The 21184-nt window shown below is 45.4% G+C and overlaps 4 non-coding genes across 4 annotated transcripts; all 4 read right to left on the bottom strand.

Annotated features, from left to right (window-relative positions):
• Window positions 1-12485: 12485 nt before the first annotated feature.
• Trnas-cga (transfer RNA serine (anticodon CGA)) lies at window positions 12486-12560 on the bottom strand. The gene has a single exon. It is a non-coding gene; the product is annotated as a tRNA-Ser (tRNA).
• A 372-nt stretch (window positions 12561-12932) lies between these two features.
• Trnas-cga (transfer RNA serine (anticodon CGA)) lies at window positions 12933-13007 on the bottom strand. Its single transcript has one exon. It is a non-coding gene; the product is annotated as a tRNA-Ser (tRNA).
• Window positions 13008-13379: 372 nt separating this feature from the next.
• Window positions 13380-13454, bottom strand: Trnas-cga (transfer RNA serine (anticodon CGA)). Its single transcript has one exon. It is a non-coding gene; the product is annotated as a tRNA-Ser (tRNA).
• Window positions 13455-13826: 372 nt separating this feature from the next.
• Window positions 13827-13901, bottom strand: Trnas-cga (transfer RNA serine (anticodon CGA)). The gene has a single exon. It is a non-coding gene; the product is annotated as a tRNA-Ser (tRNA).
• Window positions 13902-21184: the final 7283 nt, after the last annotated feature.

Below are 21184 nucleotides of genomic sequence, written 5' to 3' on the forward strand. Positions count from 1 at the left end.
CAACAGTTCGTGTTGATACATCGGGGCTCTCAAGCTCTACCATCTGTGCTGTGGCCGCTGTAAAATCTGTCACTCCTGCCCTTGCTGTACGACGGTCCTGGCGGGCGTCTGTGCTGTGTTTATGTCCAGAACCTCGTCTACGGGGTGTGCGAATGTTCACGTGACCACCGGTACCAGCATCGTTGCACAAATGACGCAGCACGTCCAACTTGCGAGGCAGTTCTTGGAAAGGACCACCCCTCCATTAGGAAGGCTACAGGATGACCCGTTCCAAACTCGTCCAGTTGGCTGTAGGAACCACGAGTGCGTTTCCGTGGCATGGTTGCCTACTTGTTTCACACGTTTGCACCACACCGAGCCTTCTGGCATTCCCTATTAAAGGATAGACGCAGATGCCGCTCTGTTAGCTATGCCACTAGCTTATCTGTTGGCGGAAGACGTTGAAATCATTATCAGCGCCGTCATCGAACCCAAACTCGACATATTTCCCCAGGTGTACTAATTTCTTTCTAGCAGTGTATATCATGACACCTACTGCGTCCATATGGTCCAAGACGGATAGGTTTTGCAGCGCTTGTGCCTTCATGTGGAAAAACGCCTGAGTTCGAATCTCTGGATTGTTTTGTTGGGTCTCAACTCAGGAGTGAACAATTCTCCTTTTGATATGGTTGAAGAATTGGAGCAGCGAACCGTACAGTCTTATCAGGATTTACGAGGTGATCGGGTAGGTGTTTGAATTAATTCGTAATTAAATACAAAGACACAGTAGTTCTGCATCCAAATGCGAAGACGACATATGGAGCCGGCCGGAGTGGCCGAGCGGTTCTAGGCGCTACAGTCTGGAACCGCGCGACCGCTACGGTCGTAGGCTCGAGTCCTGTCTCTGGCATGGATGTGTGTGCTGTCCTTAGGTTAGTTAGGTCTAAGTAGTTCTAAGTTATAGGGGACTGATGACCTCAGAAGTTAAGTCCCATAGTGCTCAGAGCCATTTGAACGACATATGGAACCCTGCTTTAACAGTTACAAGTGTACAGTAAAATGTAACACGTAACGTGCTCAAGCGGAATTACATTTCTTGTTAAAATAAGCCACGAGCGAAATTTGATCACAGTTAGACGGGGTCTTGATCGAGACGTTACTTTTCAAATACATTTGTATTATCTAGTACTATATTCCATATAGAAGTCAGTGGCGGGTCATAACCACACACTGACGATTATCTCGCAAGAGGCTTGTTTATGGACTCCTATTTAGTGGAATGTTTTTACCTCAGTTATCGTACGACTTTTCCCGTATCAAATTCTGCTATTAATTACGATGGAATATTGTATAATACACTCCAGCATATAGTCCATGGACTGACACGTCCTCAGTCTCTTAAAGAGAAATCTCGTCGGTCTCATGTTGTTATTTCCTGCATGTTTCCAGTCCCGTCCTCACTAAATTCAAAGCCACCCATAGTCTTCCTTTCAGGTTGAAGCTTACCGTTGTGTCAATCACTTGTGTGTTGATAGATCTCAGATCTTTTTCTGCTCCTCACTGGCATCGATGTTTTATTCAGCCTCGCGTGTCTGCCATAAGAGGTACATGTAAAGCACCATGTAGTTTTGACAGAAAGGGGAAGAAAGGTGACAACAATCACAAAATGAGAATATCTGCTTCGAGGGAAGTCTTCCATTAGGTCTACGTTAGACGCCTCCTTATACTACTATCCCTTTATTTATTGCTAGTAGTTAATCTGAAACTCAAATTAACTACGAACACACAGATTTACAAATCACATCAAAGAGTATATTCAGTTGATTTTACGAAAGCTAACTGAAAGTGAAAAAAATTACAAACATTTATGTTGTCTTGAAGGTACTTGATTATCACTTAGTTCAATTAAACTCTCTCTCTCCCTCTTCCCCCCCCCCCCCTCTCTCCCCCTCTGTCTTCTCGCTTCAACATTTTTCTTTACGACAGAAAACATTAGAGAATAAAAAACAACATCGATTGTGAGTACATACTTTACACAAACTTTCATGTAGGTCGGTGGATTTGCGTCACAGTGCTACATCTCTTTCTGCATATATGCTTTGTAAACCATTGTGAAGCGCAAACCACAGGGAATTTCCCACTATGACACTTGCTACGGCTTCTTCCCGTTACATTCGCGTAGAGGACGCAGGAATAATGATTGCTTAAAAGGCAAAATACTAACACCAATTCTTTAGAGACGAATGGCAAAGCTGGTAGAACTCGACCTCGGGGAAGATCAGTTTGGATTCCGTAGAAATATTGGAACTGTAGTGGCGTAGCAAGACAGCCACGCCACTCGGAAGTAGCCGAAAGGCACGCGCTTAAACTCGCGCAGGCTGGCGTGAGGTCTGAAACAGGATACGTAATGAATGCTATAAAGAAAAGTACGTAGCTGCTGGAATACTTAACTTCAATCCATCATTTGTATACATCGTTCTTGATGAGACATGCTTCATACGATAACTATCAATTGCTATGGCGCCTTGCTAGGTCGTAGCCATTGACTTAGCTGAAGGCTATTCTAACTATCTTCTCTGCAAATAAGCGAGGCTTCGTCAGTGTAGTCGCTAGCTAAGTCGTCCGTACAACTGGGGCGAGTGCTAGTAAGTCTCTCTAGACCTGCCGTGTGGTGGCGCTCGGTCTGCAATTACTGACAGTGGCGACATGCGGGTCCGCCGTATACTACCGGACCGCGGCCGATTTAAAAGCTACCACCTAGCAAGTGTGGTGTCTGGCGGTGACACCATAGGAACACGTGAGACAATACTGACCCTACGACTTATCTTAGAAAATAGATTAAGGAAAGGTAAACCTACGTTTCTAGCACTTGTAGACTTAGAGAAAGCTTTTGACAATGTTGACTGGAATACTCTCTTTCAAATTCTGAAGGTGGCAGGGCTAAAATACAGAAAGCGAAAGGCTACTTAAAATTTGTACAGAAATCAGATGGCAGTTATAAGAGTCGAGGGGCATGAAAGGGAAGCAGTGGTTGGGAAGGGAGTGAGACAGGGTTGTAACCTCTCGCCGATGTTATTCAATCTGTATATTGAGCAAGCAGTAAAGGAAACAAAAGAAAAATTTGGAGTAGGAATTAAAATCTATGGAGAATAAATCAAAATTTTGAGGTTCGCCGATGACATTGTAATTCTGTCAGAGGCAGCAAAGGACCTGGAAAAGGAGGTGAACGGAATGGACAGTGTCTTGAAAGGAGGATATAAAATGAACATCAACAAAAGCAGAACGAGGATAGTGGAATGTAGTCGAATTAAATCGGGTGATGCTGAGGGAATTAGATTACGAAATGAGACGCTTAAAGTAGTAAATGAGTTTTGCTATTTGGGGAACAAATTATCTGATGATGGTGGAAGTAGAGAGGATAAAAAATGTAGACTGGCAGTACCAAGGAAGGCGTTTCTGAAGAAGAGAAATTTGTTAACATCGAATATTGATTTAGGTGTCAGGAAGTCTTTTCTGAAGGTATTTGTATGGAGTGTAGGCATGTATGGAAGTGAAACGTGGATGATAAATAGTTTAGACAAAAAGAGAATAGAAGCTTTCGAAATGTGGTACTACAGAGGGATGCTGAAGATTAGATGGGTAGATCACATAACTAATGAGGAGGTATTAAATGGAATTGGGGAGAAGAGAAATTTGTGGCACAAGTTGACTAGAAGAAGGGATCGGTTGGTAGGGCATATTCTGAGGCATCAAGAGATCACCAATTTAGTACTGGAGGGCAGCGCGTAGGGTAAAACTCGTAGAGGGAGACCAAGAGATGAATACACTAAACAGATTCAGAAGGATGTAGGTTGTAGTAGGTACTGGGAGATGAAAAAAAAAATTAAATTAAATTCTGCTCACGGGTCAGTGCAGAGACTCATCTTGGAACTTTCAAGGCGAGGTAGGAAAAGAAAGAAATGTAACCGAGAACAAAAGAAAGTGAACGTGATTATGGGTGTAATGAAACGCAGATAATCAGGACATGCAACCAGCAGACAGCAGGGGAAACTACGAAGAAGTTTGATGCTTTCCACGAGATAAGAAAAGATTACCTTCAGATGTCAGGTGGCTAGTTTAAACTTGCATCAGTTACAGAAGGATCATAGATACGTGATAATAGATACGTGTGACTGAAGAGGGGAATGTATGGAGAGATCTGGCGGTGGCCTTTATTCGTCACTGGATGACAAATAGTTAATGGAAATTATGGCCCACCATCTCCACTCTCCTCTCAATGGAAGGAAAGCTATGCAGTCGTTTACTAGGTCGACGTTCAGTATCAGAAACTCAGTCCTCCAGGATACTTCATACAACACTGTACATTGCTCATAACTATGTCCTGATCACTAGACACAATCACACAATCTCTAGATGAATATCCATGGCAAAAATCTTTTGCATGGTACTGAGTGACTCATTGTGAACTATTTTCTCTGAATGCACACAGCCTACCATTTCACATGAATTACTCCATTATAAGATCAATACTTATCCCACCAAAATGATCACATATCCGATTGAGAAATTTCAGCTTCAGTGACAAATGTCACTAGAATAAACTGTTCATCAGATACATCGCTTAAAAATTTCGTATCAGACAAAGAAATGTCTTATTACTTCCTACACAATTTGACTACATTGACAGGAGCCATTCAGATTCATTTACGAGCACATGTCTCAGGTACGTCGAACGTTATATCGAGACGTCGGCGTTATGATGCGTAGCCAGGCGTACATTGTTAAGTGGAAAATCTACAAAATAGTGCTTTTCAGACAGCCTGTTCCTAACTGCCGACACCATAGTGTTAAAAAGCTATTCATTTGCTGCATTCTACATACAACAAATCAAGATTATGAGATTCATATGTCAAATACAAAAATGTTCAAATGTGTGTGAAATCTTATGGGACCTAACTGCTAAGGTCATAAGTCCCTAAGCTTACACACTACTTAACCTAAATTATCCTAAGGACAAACACACACACACCCATGCCCGAGGGAGGACTCGAACATCTGCCGGGACCAGCCGCACAGTTCGTGACTTCAATGCCTCAGACCGCTCGGCTAATCCCGCGCGGCATGTCAAATATAGTTTGTGATACCATCCTCAGGTTACCATAACTTGCGATCCTATCTGTTTTTACGGTAATGTTCATTCTAACTGCACTTACAACATGCAAAATTCGTGTCTATTGGACTACTAATAAGAAAGTATTTACGAAAATACTATACTTTTCCAAATTAATTCGCAACGTATTGAAATATTATTTTCACTTTCAACGCAAATATTTTTGGGCACAGGAAATTACTTATCCTATAGCTTTCATTTTACATGAGGTACAACTAATGCCACGTGGTTTGAATGCTTTTGCAAATGTAATTTACGTAATATTTCATGGATATTTATTGTTCACTATACAGAAAACTATTTTATTTTCTAAAAATACACAAAGATGAGTATATCTTTCTTTATCATTCATCTAACATTTTAGTAAATGACTTCTCCTTCCTTGAACTTTAAGACTGAACTACATTAGCAATTTGTGATGCTAGAAGAGTAGGCCTTCATAATTTGGATACAAAACTACAAGAATTGTTTGTCAGGTAATTTTCGAAAGAAGGTCATTTCGTACGCAAGACGTATTCAAACCAGAACAGTGAAACCAATGTGCACTGTATTTGGTTCAAAAAATAGTTGAAATGGCTCTGAGGACTATGGGACTTAATATCTGAGGTCATCGGCCCCCTAGAACTTAGAATTACTTAAACCTAACTAACCTAAGGACATCACATACATCCATGCCCGAGGCTGATTCGAATCTGCGACCGTAGCAGCAGCTCGGATCCAGACTGAAGCGCCTAGAACCGCTCGGCCAGAACGGCCGGTTTGTATTTGGCCATCAACTTTGTAGAAGTGATATCTGTTGAAATGCTTCCGTTTATTATACAGACACGAAACGAGGATATCCATACTGCCGTATTAACCTGGATAACTAACAGATCAGCATTAGTTTCTGTTTTCTATTTTATGTTTTTTCCGGCGTATATAGATGATGCTACTTCGTCTTTGTATTTATTAATGTGTATTTTTTTTATATAGCTAGATATTTTAGTAATGCATGTATGTATGTATGTTTGTATGTATTGAACTGGGGACCTAGAAACGACGGAGAGGCTTCGTCCCCGCCGTAGCCCCCAGTGGTACACAACCCCACAACAGGCCACAGCAGTTCAGCCACCTCCCCGCCGCGCCACACCGAACCCAGGGCTATTGTGCAGTTCGGCCCCCAGTGAAGCCCCACGGGAACGTCTCACACCAGACGAGTGTAACCCCAAATGTTGGCGTGGTAGAATAATGATGGTATACGCGTATATGGAAACGGTGTTTGCACAGCAATCACCTACCACTGTAACTGAGGCGGACAAGGGAAACAGCCAGCATTCGCCGAGGTAGATGGAAAACCGCCTTCAAAACCGTCCACAGGCTGGCCGGCATACCGGATCTCGACACTAACCCGCTGGGTGGATTCGTGCTGGGTACCGGCACGCCTTCTCGCTCGGGAAGCAGCGCATTAGACTGCGCGGCTAGCTGGGCGGCTTTAGTAATGTAGTTAGGGGATAATTTTCATCTTGGATACTGGTATACCGCTTCCGATCGTCAAACTGGAATATAATGTTATGGCCTAAATCTCACGTCTTACCGCAGGGTGTTTTCCAGTGTGACACATGGCACTGTTATGGTGTTTCTTACTTTGGATGAGGAAGTAATGGTCGGCTGGTTATGGCCTGCCACTGAATTTTACCCACTTCCTTCGTTATAATACATATTCATCCATAAATAACAAATTACGGCCCAGACGCTGACTATGAAGCCTCCACATTGCTGACATATTATTCACAGTTATGATAACCACTGACAAACTCACTTCAACTTAATGCCTACTAATGAAGGAATGAATGATTTACCAGGCTTCTCACCCCCCCCCCCCACCACCCCCACCCACTCACTCATCTCACATCATCCTACTCCTCTCCTTACAGAGTATTGGATCTCTTACTTCTCAAATTAATTTGGTTTTCTGTGGTCCTGTTGAACACATTGCTTTCTCTGCTGAATCTGCTGTGGGAACACATTGTCCAGCGAGCTTGCTCCAAATGCGTGATGGTGAATTGCATTAATATCACTTAGCTGTGGTACGATAACCATCCAGTGGGTAGTTTTTGGCTGGTTTCCGCAAAATTTATGTTACTGGTATGCTGTCTGCCTACTTCCCCTTCAGGAATAGGTTAAATCGAACAGTAAAAATATAATCACGCTTTCTTTTGTCGTTCATAGATAGGAGGGGTGAACGACACTGTCTTTACATTTTTGCATCCTCTAACAAACTCCACCGTTCGTTCAACATTGTCTCGTTCTCTCGATACGAACCCCCAAACTGCGACTGAGTGTAACGTATAATTTTTAAAACATTACTGGACAAACAGTGAGCTGTATAAAATTTTCAAAAGATTTTGAAGCACTCTTGATAGCATAAAGTATTTATTGAAATGGTAAATGCTTTTCGTCATCGAAATTGTTACAAGGATCTTTTAAAAATCTGTTTAATTCGTTTTTTCACGAATTAAATACAAACGCACGTTCCAGTCTTTTTTCCTTTCTGTAGATCATCTTCAGCTGTGTTCGTGGTATCATATGGTATCATTCCCTGACTAAATACTTTCGCGATCAGATTTCTAAACATTTCCGAGTGCAGCGCTGCACCACAGGTTTGTTTTATCTTCTGTGACGTGCAGTATTACATACTAAAAGTAAGTATATCAAGACTAGGGAAACGAAAATAGTGAGGCGTTTAACTTGCAGTATGTGGAGAGTGTAGTTCAGGTCGGAAGTGGTTGTCTGACGTTTTGAGTTTGTTCCTCGTTGAATGACTTGCGCCAACTCATTCAGAAAACAATGAACATGAAGTACAGTATTTATTTCAGCGTTGTTAGGGACCAAATTTTGTTCTTTCTTCTATGTTGTGGACACTCCCGTTTTCCAAGATGACAACACCCATGTTCTCATGGCAGCACCCACGTAATCGTCATTTTACCAACAATCATGCACCATATCACGCCTCGACTGTCCCGCAGAATCATCTTCATCGCAATAATCATCAGAAAATTTCTATCACTCGGTGATGTGGTCTCTTTGAGTCGGCGTGCAACGTAGGGACCCTGCACGTCATTCCGTTTCGGTCGATCTTAAGCTTCCCGTTACCACTTCAGTCCGGCTGTCTTTCTTAACCTCTGTCTCATCTGTCCGGTGATCTTCCCCTTGGTCTTTTTCGGTAATCTGGGCTCCAGTCTAGCACTTGTTTTGACCACCTGCCATCTTATTTTCGAACGACACCACCGGCCCACTACAATTTCAAGGCATTCACGCTTCCCATTACGTTACTGACCTTTGTTGTCTGTGAGATATCAGCTGCTTTCTTTCTGTCTTTCTTTGCATCGACCAACATTGATCTTTCCATTCCTCTTTGGGGTACTGCTAGTTTTCTAAGAATGTCCGGCGAATCACCCAATCTTAGTCCCTCAGAAAAGTCTGGAACTTTCTGGAACAGCAGGAGAAACATAGCAATCAAATTCTCTGCACTTTGATAGTTCTGACTATCAGCAAGTAGTTTTAGGTTGATTTGTGATAGATGAAGATATTGTGACGTTTTCTGAAGAGGATTACTTATTTGTTCAAGGAGGCTTACTTTCCTTTCATCTGTGCTTATGAATGTAATTGAAAGTCAATTCTAGGCTAAGTTCTAAAGAAATTCAGAAATAATTTTCGAGAAGAGATGAATTTTTAGTGTCTTTCTGTTTGCCTTCAACGTTTAAGATGTGTTGCCATAGAGGCTTATCTGTACTATACAAAATAACAAAGTACATTTCGGTTTTTAATGTTTACTTAAATGTGGAAATACAAAAAAATCACTGAAATAGTTCACTTCTTTTTCTTTTGTGGCTGTACAGCTCAGTATGAGCCTTGGTCTCTTATACTGGTTTCCACCATTTATATTGGTCCATTGCCAGAGCTCGCCTATTCCTATAATCCATTTTCTGGAGATCCTCAATGAGTCCATCCTCCCATCTGATTTTCGGCCAACCTCACCCCCCTCTGTGCTCATGGATTTTTTTTAAATACATTTTTGGGTACTTCAGGATCGCTCATCCGTGTTGCGTGCCCAGCCCACCTCAATCTGGGTGCCTTCACTATTTTTCTGATAGGTGGATGTTTATAAATGTTGTACAACTCATGACTGTATCTTTCCCTCACTATTCCTGTTTCACAAACTGGGCCGATGATTCTTCGAAGAATCTTTCTTTGAAATGCTTCCAGCGTTTCGATTAAAGCACTCCGTCTTCAGGCCACAAGGGGCCCATCGGGACCATCTGACCGCCGTGTCATCCTCGGTTGAGGATGCGGATAGGAGGGGCGTGTGGTCAGCCGTTGCTATTCGGTCGAGTAGCTCCTCAATTGGCATCACGAAGCTGAGTGCATCCCGAAAAATGGCAACAGCGGATGGTGGCTGGATGGTCACCCATCCAAGTGCCGGCCACGCCCGACAGCGCTTAACTTCGGTGATGTCACAGGAACCGGTGTTTCCACTGCGGCAAGGCCGTTGCCTCCCAGCGTTTCGATGCATGTCGTTTTTTTGCGGTTAGGGTCCAAGTTTCCGAAGCAAATGTGAGCACAGGTTTTATAAGACTTTTGTAAATGAGTAACTTGGTGGTGCGAGTCGGGAGCTTTGAAGATACGAGTCTTGCTAAGATAAAATAAGCTCTATTGGCTGCTATAGTTTCTGTCAAAATTTCATAGAAAGTGTCGTTAGAGTAGACGACTCTCGAACCCAAGCACCCGCGCTGCTCAGCAGTCTCAACGGCATAGTTTTCCACTCTTATTGAGATCGGCGTGTTCTTCTTGTGGCCTTCCTGGCAGTCGCGTCGTTCGTTTTCTGCTGGTTGATGTTTAATTCCATGTTCCTGCTAGCCTGTTCCAGTGTGGCGAATCTCTGTTCATTTGCCTTTAGGTAGTTTTCCACTATATCTACCTTATCCGCGTAAGCGATTAGCTGCGCCGATTAATGGCAGATCGTCGACCTACTCAAAAGGTTTGCATCCTCACCACCTTCTCCAGTGCACAATTAAGAAGGTGCCAAACTAATGCGTCTCGTTGCCATACCCCATTTTCGACGTTTAATCTAACAAACACCATTCTTCCCGTCCTCGCGCTACTTCTGGTTCAAAATGGTTCAAATGACTCTGAGCACTATGCGACTTAACTTCTGAGGTCATCAGTCGCCTAGAACTTAGAACTACTTAAACCTAACTAACCTAAGGACATTACACACATCCATGCCCGAGGCAGGATTCGAACCTGCGACCCTAGCGGTCACGCGGTTCCAGACTGAAGTGCCTTTAACCGCACAGCCACACCGGCCGGCTGCTACTTCGTGTCTCACTCATTTTTATTCTTACTAACCGTACCAATTTTATATTGATTTTCCAATTCAGCAAGGCATTGATATAATTGCTCTCTTTCTGTGCTACCATATGCAGCTTTAAATTCTCTAAAGAGGTGATACGCTCCAGTCCCGAATTAGATCGTCTTTCCTAGAATTTGCCTTATACATCTGATCTATAGTTGTCTACTACTGAAATAATGTTCGCCTCGGTGGCGCAGCGGTAGCGTTGCCGCATACCACGCGGGGGGCCCGGGTTCTAGTCCCAGCAGCGGACGGGGTGTTCTGTGTCCTTCATTAACATTTTCATCATCACCGACACGCAAGTCGCTGAAGCGGCGTTAACTAGAAAGACTTGCAATACGGCGGGCGGACCCCGAAGGGGATATCCCGCCCAATAAATGCCATACGGTCATTTTTTTATTTTCCACTGAAATAATTCAGTGTCCTCAGAGCCAACGGCCTTGCCGCAATAGTAACAGTGGTTTTCGTCAGTTCACCGAAGTTAAGCGCTGTCGGGCTCGCCTACCACTTGGATGGGTGAGCGTCCGGTCTGCCCAACACTGCCTACAAACTAAAGATCTATGGTCCATAGCACGCTAACACGACAGTGCTGGCGAGCCCCTGCAACACAGCTACTACTGGCAACCCCAGACGCTCGACCCGCCGAAAAATAGGCAATCGCGGGGCAACCGTACTGTACACAGCACGAAAACCAGCCACACTCACCCCCTACACTGTGAGCTGATCTACGACCGATCGCCCACTAATGTATGACGACCTTCTATTGTTACAGGGACGCAGCAGCTGCAGCAGGCCCTACAACGAGCTTCCGCAACGGTAAAGGTAACGATGCACGATACTTCGCACTAACATAACCATATCTTGCATGCACTGTCGCAGCTAGCAAGCCGTTACTGCCCATACTACCCGTCCTACTGTCGCACAGGTTTTTTTTCCCTTGGCGCTTGTCTTGGCACTTTTTTCACTCTGCCCATACAAACCGATACCCTTCGATCGCTTTCGTCCACATCTGTCTCCTGATGGACCATGTCAATGAGTAATCCCACCCAGGTGCATGGAGAACATCACAGCGCGCATCCTGTGACTCACGATTTGAAAACTAACATCTTATACGGAAGTGACAGTACAACTTTTGGTTTGGTCACCACGTTGGTGTGGGCGTGGAGGGGCCCCTTCCTGTTGGAGAGAACCTCCCGAACACTGCCGGCAAGCGGGGTGCACTCAGCCGTTGTGAGGTCAGTTGAGGAGCTAAAGCCGGTCGTGGTGGCCGAGAGGTTCTAGGCCCTGCAGTCTGGAACCGCTCGACCGCTACGGTCGCTGGTTCGAATGCTGCCTCGGGCATGGATGTGTGTGATGTCCTTAGATTAGTTAGGTTTAAGTAGTTCTAAGTTCTAGGGGACTGATGACTTCAGAAGTTAAGTCCCATAGTGCTCAGAGCCATTTGAAGCATTTGAGGAGATACTTGATAGGAAAGTAGCGGCTCCGGACGCGAAAAAACTGACAATGACCGGAGAGCCGAGTGCTGGCCACATTCCCCTCCACACCCGCACCTAGTGACGCCTGTGGGTTGAGGATGAGACGACGGACGGTCGGCACCTTTGGGCCTTCAAAACCTGTCCGGACGGAGTTTAGTTTAGTTTTTTCCAGTGTCCTCAGAATCTCAAGAAACAATGTCCGGGAGTGGGAATACGACAGTGGTACAGATTGCAAGCCAGAGTGTTATAACAATCCAGCATGAGATTTTCACTCTGCAGCGGAGTGTGCGCTGACATGAAACTTCCTCACAGAAGCTCTTCTGCGAAATTTGCAGAACTAGCACTCCTGGGAGAAAGGAAATTGCGGAGGCATGGCTTAGCCACAGCCTCGGGGATGTTTGCAGAATGAGATTTTCACTCTGCAGTGGAGTGTGCGCTGACATGAAACTTCCTGGCAGATTAAAACTGTGTGCCGGACCGAGACTCGAACTCAGGACCTTTGCCATTCGAGGGCAAGTGCTCTACCAACTGAGCTACCCAAGCACGACTCACGACCCGTCCTCACAGCTTCAATTCTGCCAGTACCTCGTCTCCTACCTTCCAAACTTCACAGAAGCTCTTCTGCGAAACTTGCAGAACTAGCACTCCTGGGAGAAAGGATATTGCGGAGACATGGCTTAGCCACAGCCTCGGGGATGTTTGCAGAAAGAGATTTTCACTCTGCAGTGGAGTGTGCGCTGACATGAAACTTCCTCACAGAAGCTCTTCTGCGAAATTTGCAGAACTAGCACTCCTGGGAGAAAGGATATTGCGGAGACATGGCTTAGCCACAGCCTCGGGGATGTTTGCAGAATGAGATTTTCACTCTGCAGCGGAGTGTGCGCTGACATGAAACTTCCTGGCAGATTAAAACTGTGTGCCGGACCGAGACTCGAACTCAGGACCTTTGCCATTCGAGGGCAAGTGCTCTACCAACTGAGCTACCCAAGCACGACTCACGACCCGTCCTCACAGCTTCAATTCTGCCAGTACCTCGTCTCCTACCTTCCAAACTTCACAGAAGCTCTTCTGCGAAACTTGCAGAACTAGCACTCCTGGGAGAAAGGATATTGCGGAGACATGGCTTAGCCACAGCCTCGGGGATGTTTGCAGAAAGAGATTTTCACTCTGCAGTGGAGTGTGCGCTGACATGAAACTTCCTCACAGAAGCTCTTCTGCGAAATTTGCAGAACTAGCACTCCTGGGAGAAAGGATATTGCGGAGACATGGCTTAGCCACAGCCTCGGGGATGTTTGCAGAATGAGATTTTCACTCTGCAGCGGAGTGTGCGCTGACATGAAACTTCCTGGCAGATTAAAACTGTGTGCCGGACCGAGACTCGAACTCGGGACCTTTGCCTTTCGAGGGCAAGTGCTCTACCAACTGAGCTACCCAAGCACGACTCACGACCCGTCCTCACAGCTTCAATTCTGCCAGTACCTCGTCTCCTACCTTCCAAACTTCACAGAAGCTCTTCTGCGAAACTTGCAGAACTAGCACTCCTGGGAGAAAGGATATTGCGGAGACATGGCTTAGCCACAGCCTCGGGGATGTTTGCAGAAAGAGATTTTCACTCTGCAGTGGAGTGTGCGCTGACATGAAACTTCCTCACAGAAGCTCTTCTGCGAAATTTGCAGAACTAGCACTCCTGGGAGAAAGGATATTGCGGAGACATGGCTTAGCCACAGCCTCGGGGATGTTTGCAGAATGAGATTTTCACTCTGCAATGGAGTATGCCCTGACATGAAACTTCCTGGCAGATTAAAACTGTGTGCCGGAGCGAGACTCGAACTCGGGACCTTTGCCTTTCGAGGGCAAGTGCTCTACCAACTGAGCTACCCAAGCACGACTCACGACCCGTCCTCACAGCTTCAATTCTGCCAGTACCTCGTCTCCTACCTTCCAAACTTCACAGAAGCTCTTCTGCGAAACTTGCAGACCTAGCACTCCTGGGAGAAAGGATATTGCGGAGACATGGCTTAGCGACAGCCTCGGGGATGTTTCCAGAATGAAATTTTCACTCTGCACCGGAATGTGCGCTGATATGAAACCTCCAGGCGGATTAAAACTGTGTACCGGAGCGAGCGTCGAACCCGGGACCTTTGCCTTTCTGCCAGGAAGTTTCTTATTGTAACAATTACTATCCTCATTATTTGAGGATCTGGCAGTAGTTTTCACTGAAAAAGATCAGCTTTACTACACGTCTAATACCTCATTAATCGGATGCAATGACCATTATGGGTACCAATAAAATATCATTGACTTAATTCGGCATTTAGCTGCTACTTGTGCGCAATAAGTCAGTGGAGTAAAAGTAGCCGCCCGCGTTGTCAGGGAGGTCGACTGGTCCATTTGCAACCGCTGCGACAGGCGACGGCGGGACGCCCGTCCCGCTGTCTGGAGTGGACGGGAAAGTGGCCGCCGCCGACTGGTTTGGCCGCCGCCGAGTGCGGAACGGTCTCAGGTTTCTCTCTGCGTCCCTTCGCGCCCTGCTTCTGCTTCACATACAGGCACCAGGAAGGCGGGCCCAGCCCCTCCCTGCTGACCAATCCCGGACCCGCCTCTCTGTCCGCCTCGTACTTTGACCTACTGCTGCAGCCCCTGTAACTCGTCCACGGTTCCAAAACACGTGGTGCAAATGAGCCGGTGGTTCCGAGCACGATCCCGGCTGCGTTTTCACTGACGCTGCCAGTCGCGCGCGGCCCACACCGTGTTCTGCTCACATGACGCTCAGCCCACTGACGCGACCGCCAGTGGCGAGTTGCGGGCGACCAGTCTCACGGACTCGACGCACTTCCGAAAGAGCGCTCCTACAAGAGTAGAAAGCTGGCCGGATGCGAGTAGGGCTCGCGCTCCGACGGTTCCGTACAAACTCAGTTACGTTTATAGACAGCAAATCCATTTTGGGAATCAAGAATCTCGACTATTTTTGCCTGCTATCGAGGTTCACACCGGTAGGATATTGGTCCTGGTTATTCCAAGACTTTCGAGAATGTTTTAATTTTAAGATTAAAGTCGCATAACAATTTAAGAAAGAAATATTTTTTGTGGAGTGAGATAATTGAAAATTAACAATTTTTGGAATTTATCCTTTAGGTGTGGTGTGAAACCTTGATTCTTGCGAAATTTCATGGTCTTAGGCCAAAGGGAAATACTCTATAGGTTTTGATTAGTTTGCGAGTATCAAATTATGTGACGTAAATGGCCGTATCTCTTGGCTGTATTGACTTACAAAATTTAATTTCCTACGCTGCCAAGGGACCATGGACCTTAAGCCGTCAGCACACGGACCGTGCTGTCGAACGTTAACGTCGAGCGTGCCAAGTTCAACGTGCTGCTGAACGCTCAGGAACGATGCGACTCGTGCATACGGTACGTGGGCCCCGACGTGGCATATGCGATCGCAACGCACTCCAGCGGCAGTTGAGGGATGTTTCTAGTTCGTAAATCACACTGTTTACTCAACGGGCGCGCGTAAAATTCCCACATTAGCGCTGTTAAAACGTACATTTCCTCCATCGTCCACGAAAAGGAAAGTACCACGTCCAATCAATAAGGACACAGGTTTATAAAAGTTCCATTACAAACAGTGCGGTACAAATTTGGAATACTTCTCCGCATAAGATAAACATTATTTCATAATTCCCACATTTTAGTAAAACCCCAAGGTCAGTCTTACTTGATCAGTGTTCCAACCCAGTAGCAGAATCTTTGCAACATGTGAATTACGAAGCGAAAAAGAAAAAGGAGCAAAATATCTTTATACAATTAGCGCAAGCTGTCCTGTAGATTAAGCCAACCGAACAAAGTCACCACTCAAAAAAAGTTGAACTTATATTTACACCATCACTTACATCAAATATTATAGTATATACTTATATTAAACTAATAATAAAGTATCAGAACCCAATAAAAAATGGAATGTTAGGAAAAAAATTTGGAAGTGGCAAGACACGAACCACCGCCCCATCAAAATAATCTACACGGGCACTGACGCTAGTCGCTACACTACAGCAATAACATACTCGAGACGTCTAATCATAGTATCTCAGCTCGTACATAAAACCTTAACCGTAGATATGTTACTAATTGAAGTTTGATTATAACAAATTGTACCAAGAACAATACGTTTTGGGTAGATCTTCAGTGTGTCGTTGGCTTCAAATAGCCTACGCTCATAATACGCAAGTTACAATAATTCTTTTGCCACGAATATGATGTTTCCCATTAATTTATTGGAACGAATCACACAGTTAACAACGGGTTTTTTTAGTGATTCTCAATTTGCTGGTGCTCAGAAACGGCATATATACATATAGGCTTGAAACGAATGCCTATATGGCGCCTCACAACTCTCTACTGAAGGGAGACGGCGTGCGTGTGACGTAGGTGGCGTTGTGCCATCTCATTGGTCAACGCTCAGACGCACGCTCAGAATATCTGACATGCCAGATATTGCTCTGCACGTTCGGAAAGACTCCCGAACGTGATATTCCACGCCATGACGTCAGAAACTCGGCACGCTCAACGCTCAACGTTCGGATGCACGGTCCGTGTGCCGACGGCTTTAGAATGCGGTGTGAATTTGAACTTGTTACGCTACCCGTTCCAGAGAAAAAAGCGTTTTTAACAGTTGGACTGACAGACACAAATGAAGTGGTCCTACACCGAAGCGCTAAAGAAACTGTTACAGGAATGCGTATTCAAACACAGAGGCAGAACCGGGAGCTGCGTCCGGCAACGCCTCTATAAAACAAGTGTCTAGTGTAGATGTTAGATCGGTTACTGCGGTTACAACGGCAGGTTATTAAGATTTAAATGACAAAATTTTGTACATGGCTGCATGTTGAGAGACCGTGAATAGTTACAATTCAAACGAAACAGCCCTCGGTCACTATTTTTAACGAATTAACTGGGTTTCAACACTGCTAGGAGTGTCTTCCTCAGAATTTAAATCAAAGAGTGGTCTATAACATGGTCACAGAACTATGACTAAAAACGTATGATACAGAGTATAAGTACAGAATCACCGAGGAAGACTGCCAGTACTTATATTTCATTTATAAAATAATAAATATGCCAGAAGGGCGTTAGTCACAAAGATATTTGAGATAGAAATTTGTGATGGCGAGCCACTAAGGGCTGCTCATTACTTACGCGGTTACAGGTTGCAAACGGACTCGTCGCCATCACAAATTTTTATCTCAAATATCTTTGTGACTCATGTCCTTTTGGCATATTTGTTATTTTATAAATGAAATATAAGTACTGACAGTCTTCCTCGATGATTCTGTACTTATACTCTGTATCATACCTTTTTAGTCATAATTCTGTGACCATGTTATAGGCCAATCTTTGATTTAAATTCTGAGGAAGACACTCCTAGCAGTGTTGAAACCCTGTTAATTCGTTAAAAATAGTGACCGATAGCTGTTTTCTTTCAATTGGAGATTTAAATGAGTTTGATCGTGGTGTTATAGTCGGTGCACGAGCGATGGACACAGCACCTCCGAGGTAGCGACGAAGTGGGGATTTTCCCTTACGACCATTTCACGGGAGTACCGTGAATATCAGGAATCCGGTAAAACATAAAATCACCGACATCGCTGCGGCCGCAAAAAAAGATTCTGTAAGGACGAAACCAGCGATGACTGAAGAGAGTGGTTCAACGTCGCAGAAGTGCACCCCTTCCGCAATTTGCTGCAGATTTCAATGCTGGGCCATCAAAAACTGTCACAGGGCGAACCATTCAACGAAAAATCATCGATATGGGCTTTCGGAGCCGAACGCCCAATGGTGTACCCTTGATGAATGCACGACTCAAAGCTTTACACCTCGCCTGGGCCCGTCAACACCGACGTTGGACTGTTGATGACTGGAAACATGTTGCCTGGTCGGATGAGTATAGTTTCAGATTGTATCGAGCGGATGGACGTGTACTGGTATGGAGACAACCTAATGGATCCATAGACCCTGCATGTCAGCATGGGACTGTTCAAGCTGGTGGAGGTTCTATATGGTGTGGGACGTGTGCAGCTGAAGGGATGTGGGACACCTAATACGTCTAGATACGTAAATATCCTGCCTGGTTACCTGCATCCATTCATGTCCATACGCATTCCAACGGACTTGGGCAATTCCAGCAGAACAATGCGACACTCCACGCGCCCAGAGTTGGTACAGAGTGGTTTCAGGAACACTCTTCTGAGTTTAAGAACCTCTGCTGGCCACCAAACTCCCCAGACATGAACATTATTAAGCACTCTGAGATGCCTAGTAACGTGCTGCTCACAAGGGAACCTCCCCATCACACCCCCTTCAGATTTAGTTATAAGTTGGCACAGTGGATAGGCCTTGAAAAACTGATCACAGATCAATCGAGAAAACAGGAAGAAGTTTTGTGGAACTAAGGAAAAAAATAAGCAAAATATACAAACTGAGTAGTCCATGTGCAAGATAGGCAACAAGAAGGATAGGTTGAGCTTAGGAACGCCGTGGTCCCGTGGTTAACGTGAGCAACTCCGGAACGAGAGGTCCTTGGTGAGTCTTCCCTTGAGTGAAAATTTTAATTTTTATTTCAGGCAATCATCAAAGTTCAGGCACTCACACATAATCAACTTCGATCTCCAAAGTTCCAGGACATGTTCAGATTTGCTCAGACATACGCAGGGTTTGACGGTCTACACACGGAAAAGTTTGAAAACGTTAAAAACATGTTTTGACAGAGCACAGAGAAAACCGTGCGACTGTGAAATTGTTGCATTCATTTGTTGCAGTTTACGTCACAAACTTTTATGTTTTCATCACTTTTTTGGGAGTGATTATCACATCCACAAGAAAACCTAAATCGGGCAAGGTAGAAGAATCTTTTTACCCATTCGCCAAGTGCACAAGTTAGGTAGGTCAACAATATATTCCTGTCATGTGACTCACATGCCGTCACCAGTGTCGTATTGAATACATCAGACGTGGTTTCCTGTGGAGGAATCGGTTGACCTATGACCTTGCGATCAAATGCTTTCGGTTCCCATTGGAGAGGCACGTCATTTCGCCTGCTAATCGCACGGTTTTGCGGTGCGGTCGCAAAACATAGACACTAAACGTATTACGGTGAACAGAGACGTCAATGAACGAACGGACAGATCATAACTTTGCGAAAATAAAAAAAAGTAAACTTTTCAGTTGAGAGAAGAATTGAACCAAGGACCTGTCGTTCCGCAGCTGCTCACACTAACCACGGGACCACAGCGCTCCTAAGCTCACATTGTCCTTGATGTTGCTTATGTTGCGCATGGACTACTCAGTTTGTATAGTTTGCTCATTTTTTTCGTAGTTCCACACAACTTCTTCCTGTTTTCTCGATTGATCTATGTTCAGTTTTTCAAGGCCTATCCACTGTGCCAACTTATAACTAAATCTGAGGGGGGTGCGATGGGGAGGTTCCCTTGTCAGAAGAGAACTGCACCCTGCAGGATTCATGACGTCAGTTCCCTCCAGCACTACTTTAGTCATTAGTCGAGTTCATGCCACGTCGTGTTGCAGCACTTCTCCGTGATTGCGGGGACCCTACACGATATTAGGCAGGTGTGAAGTTTCTTTGGCTCTTGAGTATATAAACAACACAATATGTTCATGTGTGTAGAACTACTCAGGAAGGTGATACATTAAGTCTTTTCTCTCGCATAGTAAGATCTGCCAATGTACTGCGTGGGTTTGGAAGAGTTGTAAACTGTATATAGGACTTTTTTATATACGTGCGCTTTATAAAGTAACTTGAGTGCTGTGCAGGGTCAAGTGACACGTTTGCCACGCCCTCAGCCAGAGAGTCGTGCATGACTGCGCATTGCGCCGACGTCACGAGGGGCTCGAAGTTGGTACACCAAGGAACTGTCCACGGGACATCGCTAACGCTCAGTGCGGTGCGTGTTCGCTGTCTGGACACAAAAAAATTGGTGGAGCGGCTGGTGTCTTCCCCGCGCAGGTAGACAGCAGTCCAGTGAATGAGAAGAAAGGCTTTTGTATTTGACCACGAACGGCGCCTGGGAAACACCCTCAATACGCTGCAAGTCGCAGTCGTCGTCAGAACAGCGTTCTGGCAGATCAGAGTGCGTTATGCCGGATCTAAGTGACTCCGAATTGTTACTGGTGTTCGTAACGAGGGTGTTTCCACAACGAAGCGTTTGCAGAAACACCGCATCAAAGATTTATAGCGCATGCAGGGAAAGTGGAAAAACGTCATTCGCTAAGCTGAAACGTGGGAAAAAGTTTGTGTTGAGTGATCGTGACGGACAGTCATTGAAGAGGACTGCGACGACAAATAAGAGCTCTGCAGAGGTGAATTTCGCACTCGCGAGCCCTATCAGTACCAAAACAACACGAACGGAGCTCCAGAAGCAGGGAATTACAGAGCAAACTGGAATTCCGAAACCACTCATCAGTGACGCAAATGCCCGCAGCAGGAAAAACTGTTGCCGAAACCATAAAATCTGGAGGGTTGAGTTGTTTGGGGGAGGAAACCAGACAGTGAGGTCACCGGTCTTATCGGATTAGGGGAGGACGGGGAAGGAAGTCGGCCGTGCCCTTTCAAAGGAACCATCCCAGCATTTGCCTGTAGCGATTTAGGGGAATCACGGAAAACCTAAATCAGGAAGGCCGGATGGGGGATTGAACCATCGTCCTCCCGAATGCGAGTCCAGTGTGCTAACCACTGCGCCACCTCGCTCGGTCCCAAGAGTGAAACATGGCAGGGGTTCGGTGGTGATTTGGGCAGCGATATTTAGATAGTCCACTGCCGGCCGCTGTGGCCGAGCGGTTCTAGCCGCTTCAGTCCGGAACCACGTGGCTGCTACAGTCGCAGCTTCGAATCCTGCATCGGGCATGGATGTGTGTGATGTCCTTAGGTTAGTCAGGTTTACGTCGTTCAACGTCTAGGGAACTGATGACCTCAAATGTTAAGTCCCATAGTGCTTGGAGCCATTTGAACCATTTGATACTCCATTGGCCCCTTGGGAATTCAGCAAGATCGCGTTACTGCCAAGGATGATGTGGCCATCATGGCTGATTAGGTCCATGCTGTGTACAATGACTGATACTGTGTTTCAAGATGGCGGGGTCCATTTTCATATAGCT

The sequence above is a fragment of the Schistocerca serialis genome, chromosome 2 (genome assembly GCF_023864345.2).
Source record: "Schistocerca serialis cubense isolate TAMUIC-IGC-003099 chromosome 2, iqSchSeri2.2, whole genome shotgun sequence".
Lineage (NCBI taxonomy): Eukaryota > Metazoa > Arthropoda > Insecta > Orthoptera > Acrididae > Schistocerca > Schistocerca serialis.